General features: G+C 37.1%; 1 long non-coding RNA gene across 1 annotated transcript; it reads right to left on the reverse strand.

The window, feature by feature from the left end:
* Nucleotides 1-11,225: 11,225 nt before the first annotated feature.
* Nucleotides 11,226-12,972, reverse strand: LOC147515148 (uncharacterized). Its single transcript, XR_015213378.1, has 3 exons — nucleotides 12,280-12,972; nucleotides 11,865-11,939; nucleotides 11,226-11,698 (listed from the first exon to the last, which is right to left on the reverse strand). It is a non-coding gene; the product is annotated as an uncharacterized LOC147515148 (long non-coding RNA).
* Nucleotides 12,973-14,004: the final 1,032 nt, after the last annotated feature.

Consider the following 14,004-nt stretch of genomic DNA (forward strand, 5'->3'; position numbering starts at 1 on the left):
ACGGGGATTCTCCTTCTGAGGACACACCATCGAGGCACGAGCGTCGTTGCCGAAGGACGAATGGTGCTGGCTCATCGGGAGCTCAGGAGCCATCCCCGGACCGTGTGCCCTCCGCTACCAGTACCGGAGTGGTTAGGGATAGTATCAGTTGATGTTTCTATTTTTATTTGTAGTTTCATTATTGTTATTTATTTTAATGTAAGTTTTAATTTCCGTAATTTGAATTTTGTAGTGAAATGTACTTCGAATGAAAATTTTAATATAACGCGGTTATTTTCATTATGCGTGGTTGTTTAATATTGATCCCACCTTCCCAAATTGTTTGGGGATGGTTTTATCTATTCCAGCATGATTTTTATATGACCCTCGTCTTAGAATTTATTGCGGAGTCAAGGTGAAAATATGGCCGTTTAGGCATATCTATGAATAAGTATCATGGTAGGATGAAATCTTGATTAAATAGGTAGATTCTATTATAAATTCAACCTAAAAGATACTAGGTTTGTTTTAGAATCAAGAAAATGAGTTGTTTTCGTTTTCGGGTTTGGAAATTTTGGTATTTCCGGAAACTGCCGTAAAAACCTTTTGGCAACTTCCCGATCCGGTTTAGCAACTTAAAACCTATATAAACTTCATACATTCTACACTCATAACTCACACTACACCTAACGTCCATCACTCACCTTTCACTCCCACGATTCCCACGTTTCGTCTCATTTTCCGAGTTTCAGGAACTCCGAGCGCACTCGCGCCCTAGAGGAGCGCACTCGCGCTCTGCAATTTTTTTCAGATTTTTGTCGAGAGCTTTTTCATGCTTCAAGGTGAGCGACCAGCCAAACACTGGAATTCCAAATCTTCGTGAGCGACTCGCACCCTAAGAGAGCGCGACTCACCGACTTTTCGTGGACCAGAAAAAATTCCAGTTTTTCTGCGGGTAGTTTCGGATCATTCGCAGCTATTCCAGGCGTAATTTTGAGATGTCATCTCCAACATTGATACCGAACAGTCTTTCAAAGATTTGTTCCAAAGCACTACTTATGGTGCTTGGTTTTACGCTGGCGATCACATACATTGGTTTGGGAGCCGCTTTTATGGTAAGACTCGATGCACTTTATTCTCCAACACTAGCATCTTATTTTTACGATAACTGCATTTTCTTTGAAAGACCAGATGGAGAACACTTGTTCTCCATCAACATTGATAATGAACCAATGGAAATTACCAGGTTCTTGCTAGCATTTGTTCTTGGACTTGCTATGCCCACTGAAATACAAGACCCATGGTGTTATTGGGTAGATAATATGTATGTCTACACTTATGAGTTTTTGTATGAGTTGTATGGGGTGGGCATTTTCCGTATCAAGGACCAAGGGGAATATAACTTCACCTTTGGTAGCCTGTCCATGAACATAGGAACTGTTATGTTTTGGATCATGCTAAACATTTTAGGGGAATGGCGTTTTTCTTCTGTGAATGATGCCACTTGCAGCGTTTTCCTTGCTTTAGCCACGGACGATGTGTGTGTGACCTTCCCGAACCTTGATGTCTAGTTTAGCTCGATCCCATAGCATGAGGCATAAGTACCTTCTTATGCCCCGCTTCTGATTCCGTGATTATGCTATGTTTTCTTTCCCCGTTTTTGTACACGTTTCACGGATTGGATTACGGTCGACCGCAGATGCGACCCACCAATAGTATTATTCGATCCTTCTGTGCAATGACTTGGCAAGGGTGGAGGATACAACATCATCAGGTTGCACCCTACACCCCGTCAGACCAAGTGGCTCTTAATAGGTTAGCAATAATAGATGATAAATGGCGGGAAGCCTGGCAAATTATCATGGCATGGCAGGACACAAAGGAACCTCACTTCTTTATGGAAGAAGAGGATGAGGAAGATGATGAGTAATGCGGGAGATAAGGTAAGTTTTCATTCTATTTAGTGTCTGCTTATGTCCCAAGCAATTTCATTCTTGTTAACCCCATAATGGGTAGAACTCTTATAGAGTTGAGTCAGTTTTTATTTCCTATATTAGTACGATCTAACTTTCTTTTGCAGATGTTCCTGAATTTCACGCGCTTCAATGGTAATTTTCCTACCCTCTTTATTTATATGCTTTGAGGACAAAGCATGCTTCTTGTTTGGGGGGCATAGAAACACGTGTAATTAAGGCATCTGTTAGGATATAGATATGTATAATATGCATTTGTTTTCTAGTTAAAATTTCAAAAATTCAAAAATATAAATAAATAAGTTATGCTATACACTTAGGAATAGTGGTATTGTTTCCTTTCTCTATGCTCTTAACAATCTAGAAGTCTCACGTAGCTTTTGCATTAGAATAATTGTTAGAAACTTAGGTTAATATGTAGGTAATAATCTTTGCATCTATCTATAAATATATTACATGAGTATCGATGATTGTTAGCAGTAAGTTTCTGAAATCTAGGCTAGAGTACTTATTCTACAAATCCTGTGAGAATATAGCCTAAAGCTTTATATGAGCGAAACATTTGAGAAATGACACAAGGGAGAAGTAAAATCCGGATAGAGATATCACACGTCCACTTGCTTGATCACTAAACCATATCCGAATTTAGGCCCTCTTTGGATCGATATAGCCAAAAATTCAAACCTATGAATTATTTTCCGCTAGTCGCCCCTCTGAACCTTTCTTTAGCCTTCCATAAACCACAATTCCTTTACCCTGTTACAAAAACAAAACAAAATAAAAAAAATTCAACTTACCCAATCTAGAATAAGTCTGAGAATAGAATGAGTGAAGAAAGAAGAAGAGAAAAACCTGTGTAAACAAAAATTAGTTAGTTGCTTCAGAAAAAGAAAAGAAGCTTCCACCCAAGGAAAAGAAGAAAAATAGAAATAAATAAAAACTCCAAAAATAGAATAAAAGGGAGTCAAAAGCCAAAGAAAAGAAAAAGAAAATAACAAGGTTTTCTCTAAGTTACATAATATGAAGACTCTATTATCTCAGACTTGTCCCTTTTGAATATTCATTTCTTTCCTTCTTAAACCATCTTCTAATCCCCGTAACACCTAATAAAGACCTCTAACTCAATTAGGAATAGGTTAGTGTGATAGTAAGTGGCAGATGTGTTTGATCGATTCCGGCTTGATAAGAGCCCAAAACTGTAGTTTTAACCCCTTAATAATCATACTTTTAGACCAATTATGTGAGTAATAATTAAGAGTTAACACTGATTACGTTCTTTTATGCATTTCAGGCTTCAAAGTCCATTATGTGCAGAAATGTGCCACTTTAGCGAGATAAAGGAGCAAAGGTCGGTTACTAAGGAGTTCCATGATTAAAGGCCAAGATTCAAGAAGATAAAGCCTTTCTAAAGCCCGATCAAAAGCTGAAAAGTCGACGCCGGCGAAACGTTGAAACAAAGTCGTGAGAACTTCCTTCCGGCCGTCTCTTTGGACTCAGACCTCGGAATGGAGCCTACCTTATGTCAAAACGACCGGCTCGGAAAGAGCTTTCCAATGGTCCAAGCCTTGACCCAATTAGAGGAGCATAAGTGGACGAAAAGTCTATTGAAGCCAACTTCACCAAGAGGCCTTTTGGATTTGAAAGAATTGGGTTTTGGGCTGATTCTCTCGCCCAAAACATGGCTCCAAGCCCATGCACGATTTTGGATCTGAATGTATAAAACAAAAGCTTAGCTCTTTGTTAATGGTAGATAGTTAGACCTAGATTAAAGATTAGATTAGTAGCCTCCATTAATTAATTCTAGATCTAGTTTTCCTTAGATTTAATTAGTTTCATATCTTGTTTTTATTTAATTCCTTGAATGATTGTTCGTCATTTAATTAGATAAATAAAATAGTTATTATTATTCAATTTCGATTTTTGTCATTTGCATTTATAGATCTAGTTTAAATTTTTGTTCTTATTTCATTCTTAGTTAATTAATTAGATTTCAATTATTGTTTAATTTAGATTAGTAAAGTTAGAATTTTGATATGATGTGTAGTTATAATTCAATGGGAAATAATGGGTTGATGATTCGAGGCTAAAACCTCCATTAGAGGGGTTGATGAAGCTTTGATGAAAACTTAGTGGTATAGTGTAGAAGCATTGTAGAATCTATTCTACTCTAGAAGGTCGTGATTAAGCCATGAGAATGGGTGGACGACCTCACATGCTAGTTAGTATTTGGTAGAAATGCCATGAACACTAGGGATTAGAACTTCGAAATTCTTGCCGTAAAACGTAAGAATCGAGATACAAGAACCTATGCTAGGTTATCAAGTTGGATTCGAGGTGGATTCAATTCCCCTCTAATCCTTTATCTAGATTCAAAAACAATCATATTTCCATAGCATTCGTAGTTTAAATTCAAATAATCAATTTCATATTGCATCGTAGTATAATTCCCCCTCGTAAAACTCTCATTAGACTTAAGACCGACTAATTAGATTAGAAAACATTCCATGCTAAAGCACTAGGAGTGGAACGAATTTGTTACTCCACTCTATTTCGATAGAATTGAGAGTAGAAACTTTGATAAATATAGGCTCACAAGAAAGTTTTAGTTTACTTACGTTTTGAGTTCATCGTTCATTTCGTAGGTAAACTATTCATTTTATGTTTATCACGGCTCCCTTGTTGTCATTGAGATTGTAAGGTGAAGTGTGCCCACTACACACTGGAGTAGCGAAACTTGAGTGGAAAAATCAGAGTGTTGTATTTTGACTATTATTGTGATAACCTATTTAAGGACGCTATCCCGAGTTTCAGAAATGAACCTGCTAGGCATTTCATAGTATTACTCATTATATATATGTTTATTGTAGATGATTAATTATTATGTATATATTAGCTTAGGTTTCGACTTGATTACTCTATATGCATTGCTAGTGAGAGGTATAGTTAATTTAGAGCATGAATAAGGAAACAATAGTTTTATTTCTTAGTCGTTGTAGTATAGATGAAGTTTGTGAGTACCTTCACTGGAAAACTCTCACGAGGCTATAACTCGTCCACTAGGGAATTCCTAGTGGTTTAAGGCCTTGTTGCATATGGTCAATGTAATCGCGACTCAAATGAAACGAGAGTAGTTAGAACTCCATTTTTGGTCACTTATTCTAATTTCTCATCTTTGCTTGAGGACAAGCAAAATGCTGTTTGGGGTGGTTTGATAAGAGCCCAAAACTGTAGTTTTAACCCCTGTGAATGGACATACTTTTAGACCAATTATGTGAGTAATAATTAAGAGTTAACACTGATTACGTGTTTTTATGCATTTCAGGCTTCAAAGTCCATTATGTGCAGATATGTGCCACTTTAGCGAGATAAAGAAGCAAAGGTCGGTTGCTAAGGAGTTCTGTGATTAAAGGCCAAGATTCAAGAAGATAAAGCCTTTCTAAAGCCTGGTCAAAAGCTGAAAAGTCGACGCGGGCAAAAACAGCACACAAGTCAGCAGAACTTTCGAAGGCCGTATCTTTGGACTCAGATCTCGAAATAGAGCCTACCTTATGTCAAAACGACCGGCTCGGAAAGAGATTTCCAATGGTCCAAGCCTTGACCTAATCAGAAGAGCAAAAGTAGATGAAAAGTTTGTTGAAGCCAACTGCAGCTGCAGAGGCCTTTTTGGACTGAATGAATTGGGTTTTGGGCCTGATTCTCTGGCCCAAAACATGGCTCCAAGCCCATGCACGATTTTTGGATCTGAATGTATGAAAACCAAAGCTTTACTCTTGGTTAAAAGTAGAAAGGGTAGATAGGGTAGATAAAGGTAGAGAGTTAGGTTAGAAAATAAAAGTAGCTTAGAATAGAAAGTAGCCATTAGAATAGCTTATAGATCTAGATTTAATTCTTTATGTTAAGTTTAGTTCAAATCCAATTCTTGTTTTAGATTAAACTCTAGAATCATTATTCTTAATTAGATTGATTAATAAAATAGCTAGTTTGTTAATTTTGATTCTTGTCATTTACATTTGTGTTAGATCTGATTTCATTTATTACTTGTTATTCAATTCTTAGTTATTAATTAGATTTTAATTATTGTTTAATTTAGATTAGTAAATTTCAATTCTTTATATTATGTTTAGTTTTAATTTAATCGGAAATGATTGCGTAATGATTCTCGGCTAAACCTCCATTAGAAGGGGTTGAGAAGCCTTGATGAAAGCTTGATTCCGATTATCGTAGAGTCGTCGCAATGTCATTTCCACTCTAGAAGCGATTAGTTCACCATGAGAATGGGTTTAATTGTTCACATGCTAGTTATGAATTGGTAGGAATGCCATGTGTAATTAGGGATTAGGAATAACCAAATTGTTCTGCGAAGCATTTCAATACGGATTACGATGATTCGTCGTTAGTAGGATTAAGTCGAGTTAAGGTGGAATCAATCCCCCTCTAACTCCTTATCATAGAATCAACGTAGCATTCCCATAGTTGTTCTAATAGTCGACTAGTTGCATCTTGTGGGTAGTTGCATCGTAGTCTAGTTGCCACTTCGTAAATCTCTCATTAGACTTTTTTAGTTAAGATTACTTATAATGTGAGAACATTAACATGCGGAAGAACTAGGAGTGGAACGAATCATCTACTCCACTATATCTCAATAGGATTGAGAGTAGAAATCTTTGATAAATTAGGCACGTAAATTATCGTTTAGTTTTACCGACATTTAGAGTTTCATTGCTTTATTCATTAGTAAAAATATCTTTTTACGATTATCAATTGACGTCGTAAATTTTCATCTCGGTTGACCAGCCAAGCTCACCTTGAGGGAAGAACAAAGGATAGTGTAGGGGTAGATAAGCGGGATTACATTCATCAATCCACTTCAATGCATTTCCTGCTCTATAATGAAGAATGATATCTTTCGTGCTTCTAATTTTAGTTCCATCCCCAGGTAGAACAACTGCAATTTCATTTGCCGAAGGAAGATTGTATTGTCGTCGGTCAGTAGATGTATTATAATGGAGATAAGCTACCACATCATTTTCCTCAACTAGGCGTGCACTCAATATATCATATGCTTGATGATTTTTTTCATCAAATCTATTACAACTCGATAGTGTGCTCTTAATGATATCTAAAAGATCACGTCTTAAGTCTCGATTTCGGTGATGGCACACGTCAAGGGCACTGGCTGGGTCATAAACATAAAGTTGAGCATAAGTCGGATCTTTGCCAGGTTCTGGTAGTAACAATCCAATTTGATGGCGTAACTCACCATAAATGGTGAATGGAATAGGACCACTACTGCTGAATATCCGGTCATCCGCTTGACTATCGAGACTGGTAAATGCATTAGCCAAGTTATACTGATGAAGATGTTGTCTAAATGACCTGGCTTTGGCGTACTACCATCATATAGATCTTGAATTGCAGGATGCAATTGACTAAGTAGAGGAAGACTGATTTTTCCTTGTTTGCAACACGTCCCAAAAAGAGGTCTACTAAGCAATGAATTTGCAAGCCTTTCATCCATCCAGTGCAGTGCTTTACAGGAGGGACATGCCACATCCATCTTTCCAAGATAATGTCGGGCGTGAATATACATATCAGTAGAAGATTCCTCTAGATGAGTCGTAACATTGCTAAAAATTGTTAAGTCGGGAAAGAAATAAAAAGTATGTCAGAGATGATATTTTGATCGAGAAAAAAAACAAACTAAAAAAAAACAGACAGATAAATGAACTTACATGTGGGACACTGCTGGAATATTCTGAAAGTTTGATGCTAAGTTTCTCCTAGTCCGCTTCTTTTTAATTGTAGTCAAATCATCATTGACTCTATGCTTTCTTTTGCTCCTCACCCTAAAACTTGTTGGTAAGGGGAATTCTCTTGATTCAGAAACACTAATAGGAAGTGGAGTAGTGACATTTAATGCCACATTTTGAGCTCTTTGTCTCTCTCTTCTTGTCCATTGTGCCAACGGTCGATTGGAAGGAGCCTTTTGAGTGTGTTTCCTCAAGCTTGAGGCTGACGAATTAGCACTTTTGCATTCTATATCTCTTCTTGTGCGTTGAGCTAACTTGCGGTTAGAAAGCTGGGAAGGTATGAAAGCATTGGTTGGACTAAACTCAAGAGTTAACTGTGGAGGTGTGACAACAACCTCTCGAGCTAATTGAACTTGATGGTTCTCTTGCAACTGTTTGTTGGCAACCTGTATTTTGTATTTGATAAAACAATAAAGACATCACAAATTAAGGTAACAAATATTGCATATATTATGAAAATATAATACATACCTTAGCATTGGTCGGACTAACAGTAATAGTTGATTGTGGAGGTGTCACTACCTCCCCATGAGCTGATTGGACTTGATGCGAATATTTTTCTAAGGTTGACATATTAGCACTTATGCGCTCTCTCTCTCTTCTTATGTGTTGGGCCAACTTGCGCCTAGAAAGTTGCGAAGGTATGCGCTCTTTCTCTCTCTTCTTATGTGTTGGGCCAACTTGCGCCTAGAAAGTTGCGAAGGTATGAAAGCATTGGTGGGACTTACTCCAAGAGTTAACTGTGGAGTTGTCACGATAATCTCTTGAGCTAATTGGACTTGGTGGTTCTTATACAATTGTTTGTTTATAACTTGTACATCACAAAATTAACGTACAACAGAAAACAAGCATTGTATATATGACAATATAATACATATATACCTTAGCATTAGGATTGGTTGGAATAATTGTAATAGTTGACTGTGGAGGTGTGACTACTACCTCATGAGCTGATTGGACTTGATGTGAAGGTATTTCTGAGGTTGACGAATTAGCACTTATGCGCTTTCTTTCTCTTCTTGTGCGTTGAGCCAACTTGCGCTTAGAAGGAGTAACACTAAGTAGAGTTGACCGTGGAGGTATCTCGACAACCTCATGAGCTGATTGGACTTGATGGTTTTCATATAACTGTTTGTTCATAACATTTATTTTGTAATTGGTGAAAGGTTAAATACATAAAAAATTAACACTATTAACGTAAGCATAAAACAAACATTGTATAGATTGTGGAGTTTTACAATTCATGTAAGAATAAAAGAAAAGAAAAAACTTGAAAGAATAAAAGAAAAAAAAAACTTGAAAAAATACTCAGCAAATGCAGCACATTCACTGGTACAAGTAGTTTGTATCTTATCCATGCTGAGGACAAAATGGAAAACAATAAATTTTTTATGAGAACATGACAAACTACAAAATATTGATAATCAATAACTTATTGAGGAAAAGACAAAATAAATATGACTGCAAAGAGTTAAAGAAGACACTTTCAGTAGAAGATAACTAATATTACACAATTGCACATTTTCTGGAAAATATGAAACTGAATAGAAATACACTCATTGTCAACCTTCACTCCTATGTTTACGAAATGCAAAGAATCCATGGGAATCATCATTCATACCATGCTAAGTTAAACTGTAGGTAATAGGGACCATGTGAGGTGCGTGGATACAATTCATATAATAACACCGGAATCAATTACAAATCACAATCCAACTTATTCTAGAATTACGTGTGGCTACCTACATTATCAGCAAAGCAACCACTACACCATTTCGTGCCAAATTGGAATGTATGGTGTCCGTTCCTGTTGAGCCCATCCCAAATGCGCTAAAAGTTGGTTAGTTTTGTAAACAATTGGGGTTGGGCCTAATAGGAATGGGGCTCATCTAGGTGTAGTGGTTGTTAGTATCATAGGTAGTAATTCATGGTACAACAAAATTTCAATGCGGGAACGTATCAGCTTATAATTCAAGGTCATGCACAAGTTAAAAATTTGACATAAAAAATTGTTAAATTCAATGCGGGCAGTATTCGTGTATAATTCAAGATCATGTATCACACTAAAACTTGTATTCCACCTCTAATAAAACATGTTATGTTGCTTTAATAATTTGGGCATGCTTAGTATTGGTTCATTATACGTTATCTATGTTTCTGTTGTCTGATCTTTACAAAATGTGACCTTGTTATTTGTGTGCTGTTTAAAACGGTTGGTAACACACAAATGAACTTTGAATTATTCTGAGTATTACTAACTATGGTTAGTATCCTATTTATCACCCATTGAGGTGTTCCTACCTCCTGCATGGTAATGTGCAGCTAAGACACGAATGGACTTTTCCTTTTTACTATGTAGGGATCCTCATAAGATTCTCTCGTTTTTACTTTCTCCCAACCTGGTTATCCATCTTTCTTTCTACGTACTTAATTACAGATAATGTGCTCTCTACACTATAAATTCTATTCTTTACAGGTGCAAGGATATGGTGAATATGGTTAGGCATGAATTTGATAACACAAGGACCAGACTCGAGCACCCAATTAAGGTAAATAAAGATATATAATCATATATTTTGAACTTGCAATATATGATTTCTCTTGAAACATAAAGCTTGACTTCTTACTCCCATACTTCTGATCAAGAGATAATATATGCCGTGTCCTTGAAATTTGTATCGTATTTATTAGGATCCAAGGGTTTGTATTGGTGCCAATACTATCTTGGTGACATGATTGGGAAATGAACTCTTAGTAGAGGAAAACTCTTAGCCTGATTCTTATGAGGAGATAATAAGGTACTCACTATGGGCACCTCCCATTTTGTGTTGGGCGAATCCAAAAAAAAATATTACAAGTTTGCCATTGACCTAAAAATCATAATTTGTATTGGGCACCCCTAAACTACATCAAGGTAACCTGTAGCCAACCTGTTTAGCCTTTCTCTTCTTTTCTCCCACATTCCTAATCCCTAATCCCTAAACTATACCCTAAGTCCTAAACTTCAAAACACTAAAATGGAAGACCGGAACTTTTTATAACATGAAGATGAACCATTTAATGAACAAATGAGAGAAAATGAAGAAGAGAGAGGAATAGAAGATGGCCAAATGAGAGAAAATGTTGAAAGTGAAGAAGTTGCAATGAAAACTGAAGAAGTTGCAATGGAAAGTGAAGACGAAGATGATACGATTAGTCAGACAATGGAGATGTCAAGAAATCGTCGTCGACCAAGACATAAGATAAACCTAGCTAGATTATGTGTTTGTGTTACACCAGAGAGTTCCAGTCCCAAACCTAGCTCATATGGGCATCCCGAACGACCCAGCCACATCGAATTGTATAAGTCCTAAACGACCTAGACACATCGATTACCTCCAGTTCCAAATGATATGACCACATCGAATTGGGTGAGTCCCAAAAGACCTAGTCACATCGGATGAGAAAAAAATTATTAAAATGATTTCACCAAATGAGCTTATATGCATGTTTTCTCAACAAGAGATACCATCTTCTAAATACGGGAGTACCCAGAACTGAATTCCTCAAATTAAGGTTTACAATTAAACACGAAATTTAATAAATAGAAGGTAGCAATACAGCGTCTTACAATTTACAAGGCTTGGCTTTTCATTTGTGTAAGTATCAACTCCACCTACACCAGAGCTTTATGATGCAACAAAAATAAATGCTGCAAATAATGCAAGTGAAGTCCCTATAATAAGCACCGAACTAGGGGTAGCAAGGAACAAAATGTGAATGTGTATCTCTTGATGTTAATATGTTTCTTCTGGAGCTTCTACCTTGCGTTTGTATTTGGTGCTCCACCAATTCACAGCATATAATGGCACTTGCACAAAGTAATTAGGAAAATATGTGGAGGAAGTTGTTCGCATATGCCATTGGCATGACCTCTGGGTGTGGCTGCAAGTTAATCTAAGCAAGTAGATTGAAGGGATGAGAATACACAAAATATCTTCAGCTAAAATTGATGACAATGCAGTTATCTACTGTCTTAAGATAACAATTTCTCAAAACTGATTAAAACCTAGCAAATCTGACAAAAGCAGAGACTAAAATTTCACATTTGAGAGATACTCACCACTGCAGTAAAGGTAGTTATATTTGTTTTCATGTCAGGAGCTTTGAACTTTATGAAAGCACCCTTGTTGCCCATCTGTGTCATGAAATGAAAGAGGAAGTTAAGTACAATTAGTGAACTTAAATGAAATTTTAGGCTAGTACATGGGGGCTTCCAGTAATTCCAATTCCTCGGCCTGACAAGGCATCCCACCATTCCCACACCATGCAATTTGGTATTTGCTTCCTCAGGCTTTCCCACCAAATTTTCCAGAGACATCAGCCCATTAAATGTTTACAGATCATGCAAGTCTTAATGTAAACTTTAATTATAATCACAGAAAGCTACACCAGCTTATAAAGTTCCATTCGTCCTGGTTAGACTCCCATGTTGAAACCAATTACATAAACTAACAGAAAAGACAAGTAGATCAAACCTTGACAGAGTATCATAATGACATGATTTTTTGTCTTCTTAATATGTCACAATGAAGTTCATCTTTTTCCAAGAACAATTGCTAATCATCGAGGTGTTTTACAAACTACAAAGACATGGTAAAATTGGCTATCTAGGGCTTATGCCAAACCAGCTATCTCCTACACATTTATAGGGTCAGTTTGTAAAGAATGAGTTCCAAATGACACGTTATGTAATCTGAAGGACCAGTGTGAATTGTATAAGGCTTCAGATTTTGATTTTTGAATAGCAAGCAGTGATTCTAACAAAAAAAAGTGAGCCCAAATGCATATAAGCTCGACATGCTCGAGAGGGAGAACATAAGACAGTATCGGGAGCCAATCCAAATGTCAACAGAGATCAAGAGGGCGAAGAAATTCACACAATTTGGTGGAGTGGAGGAGACAGAGACGAAGGCTGGGATGAAGACTGGTTGTAAGTTATGTCCGGTTTATTTTTGTGCGGGCTTTGGTCATAGGGTCTGCCCAAAACTCTATGTTGCGCGCAACATAATTACAGACCCCAAATTGGGGCGGGCTCTGCCCAACACAAAATGGGGTCGTCAATAACAGGACTCGATAATAAAGAGAGAACGGTTATCCTACAGGTGATCCTTATGAGAGGAGAAAGAGATAAAGTTGTTTCTGAATGAGAATGCTAGGTTGTGACTTGTAGCTCCACTTTACCACCAATTTTATCCCCATCTTCCCAACCAAGTATGGGACGTTTGGGGTTTTCCTCAGCCCCAACGCTTAGTGATTGATTGTTACAAATAGGTCTTGGAGAGAACTTAACTAATATGGGAGTGAATTCTGGCAAGTGCATTTCGCATACCCTCGGGGTCAAACCCCAAGAAATAATGTAGTCCCCCGCCTCTTAGGACGACTTCTCCTCACCTCTTATAGCATACTTAGAAGACCGACTGCACTTTAGCGCCCACATTCTCTCCATTTTTTCCCTGAATACTTGGATAGTAAAGATTAATTGTAAGAAGTCCAAAGAGAACCCTAGATATATATTGGGAGAAACATAACTGATATGAGACTTACAGAGTTACATTCATGGTGCCAAACCATGGCCTCTTTGGACCTTTGGTCTAGGTGCCTTTGGCTTTTGTAAAAGTTGTCAGTAAAACAACTATTAAAGAAAAAGTAACTAAATACCTAGTTTGAGAAGTTAAGTAATGTGAAATCACGTTACTACACCTGTTGAAGTTACTACACCTGTTGAAGAAGCTTGGAGCTTGGAGCGGTGGAGAGAACTTGGAGCAATGAAGAAGAAGCACCCTTGTTGAGTTTTTGGTGGTGGAAAGCCCTTGTTGAGTTTATGGTGGTGGGTAGTCTGGAAAAGGCTATGGAGAGTTTGTCGATAAGAAGGCTATGAGGATTAATATAGAGTTTGTCGATAAGAAGGTTATGGAGAGTTTGTCGATAAGAAAGTTATGAGGATTAATATCAAAGGGTTTTCTTTGAGTACGTTTTCATAAAGATTGTTTCCTAATTGGAATCAACTAACTATTTAATCGTACTGGTCTACCATCAGAGATGTACTGATTGTATTAACTACTAGCCATCCAATGTAGGATTCACACAAAGCGCTTAAAAACCAAGTTGTTTTATTATATAGATATATAATAACACAACACAGAAGGGTAAAAATGGTGTTTTAAAAAAGTAAAAAGGTCGGGCCAACTTATTTTGTCATT

This window comes from Coptis chinensis, chromosome 2, assembly GCF_015680905.1.
Source record: "Coptis chinensis isolate HL-2020 chromosome 2, ASM1568090v1, whole genome shotgun sequence".
In the NCBI taxonomy this organism is placed as follows: Eukaryota; Viridiplantae; Streptophyta; class Magnoliopsida; order Ranunculales; family Ranunculaceae; genus Coptis; species Coptis chinensis.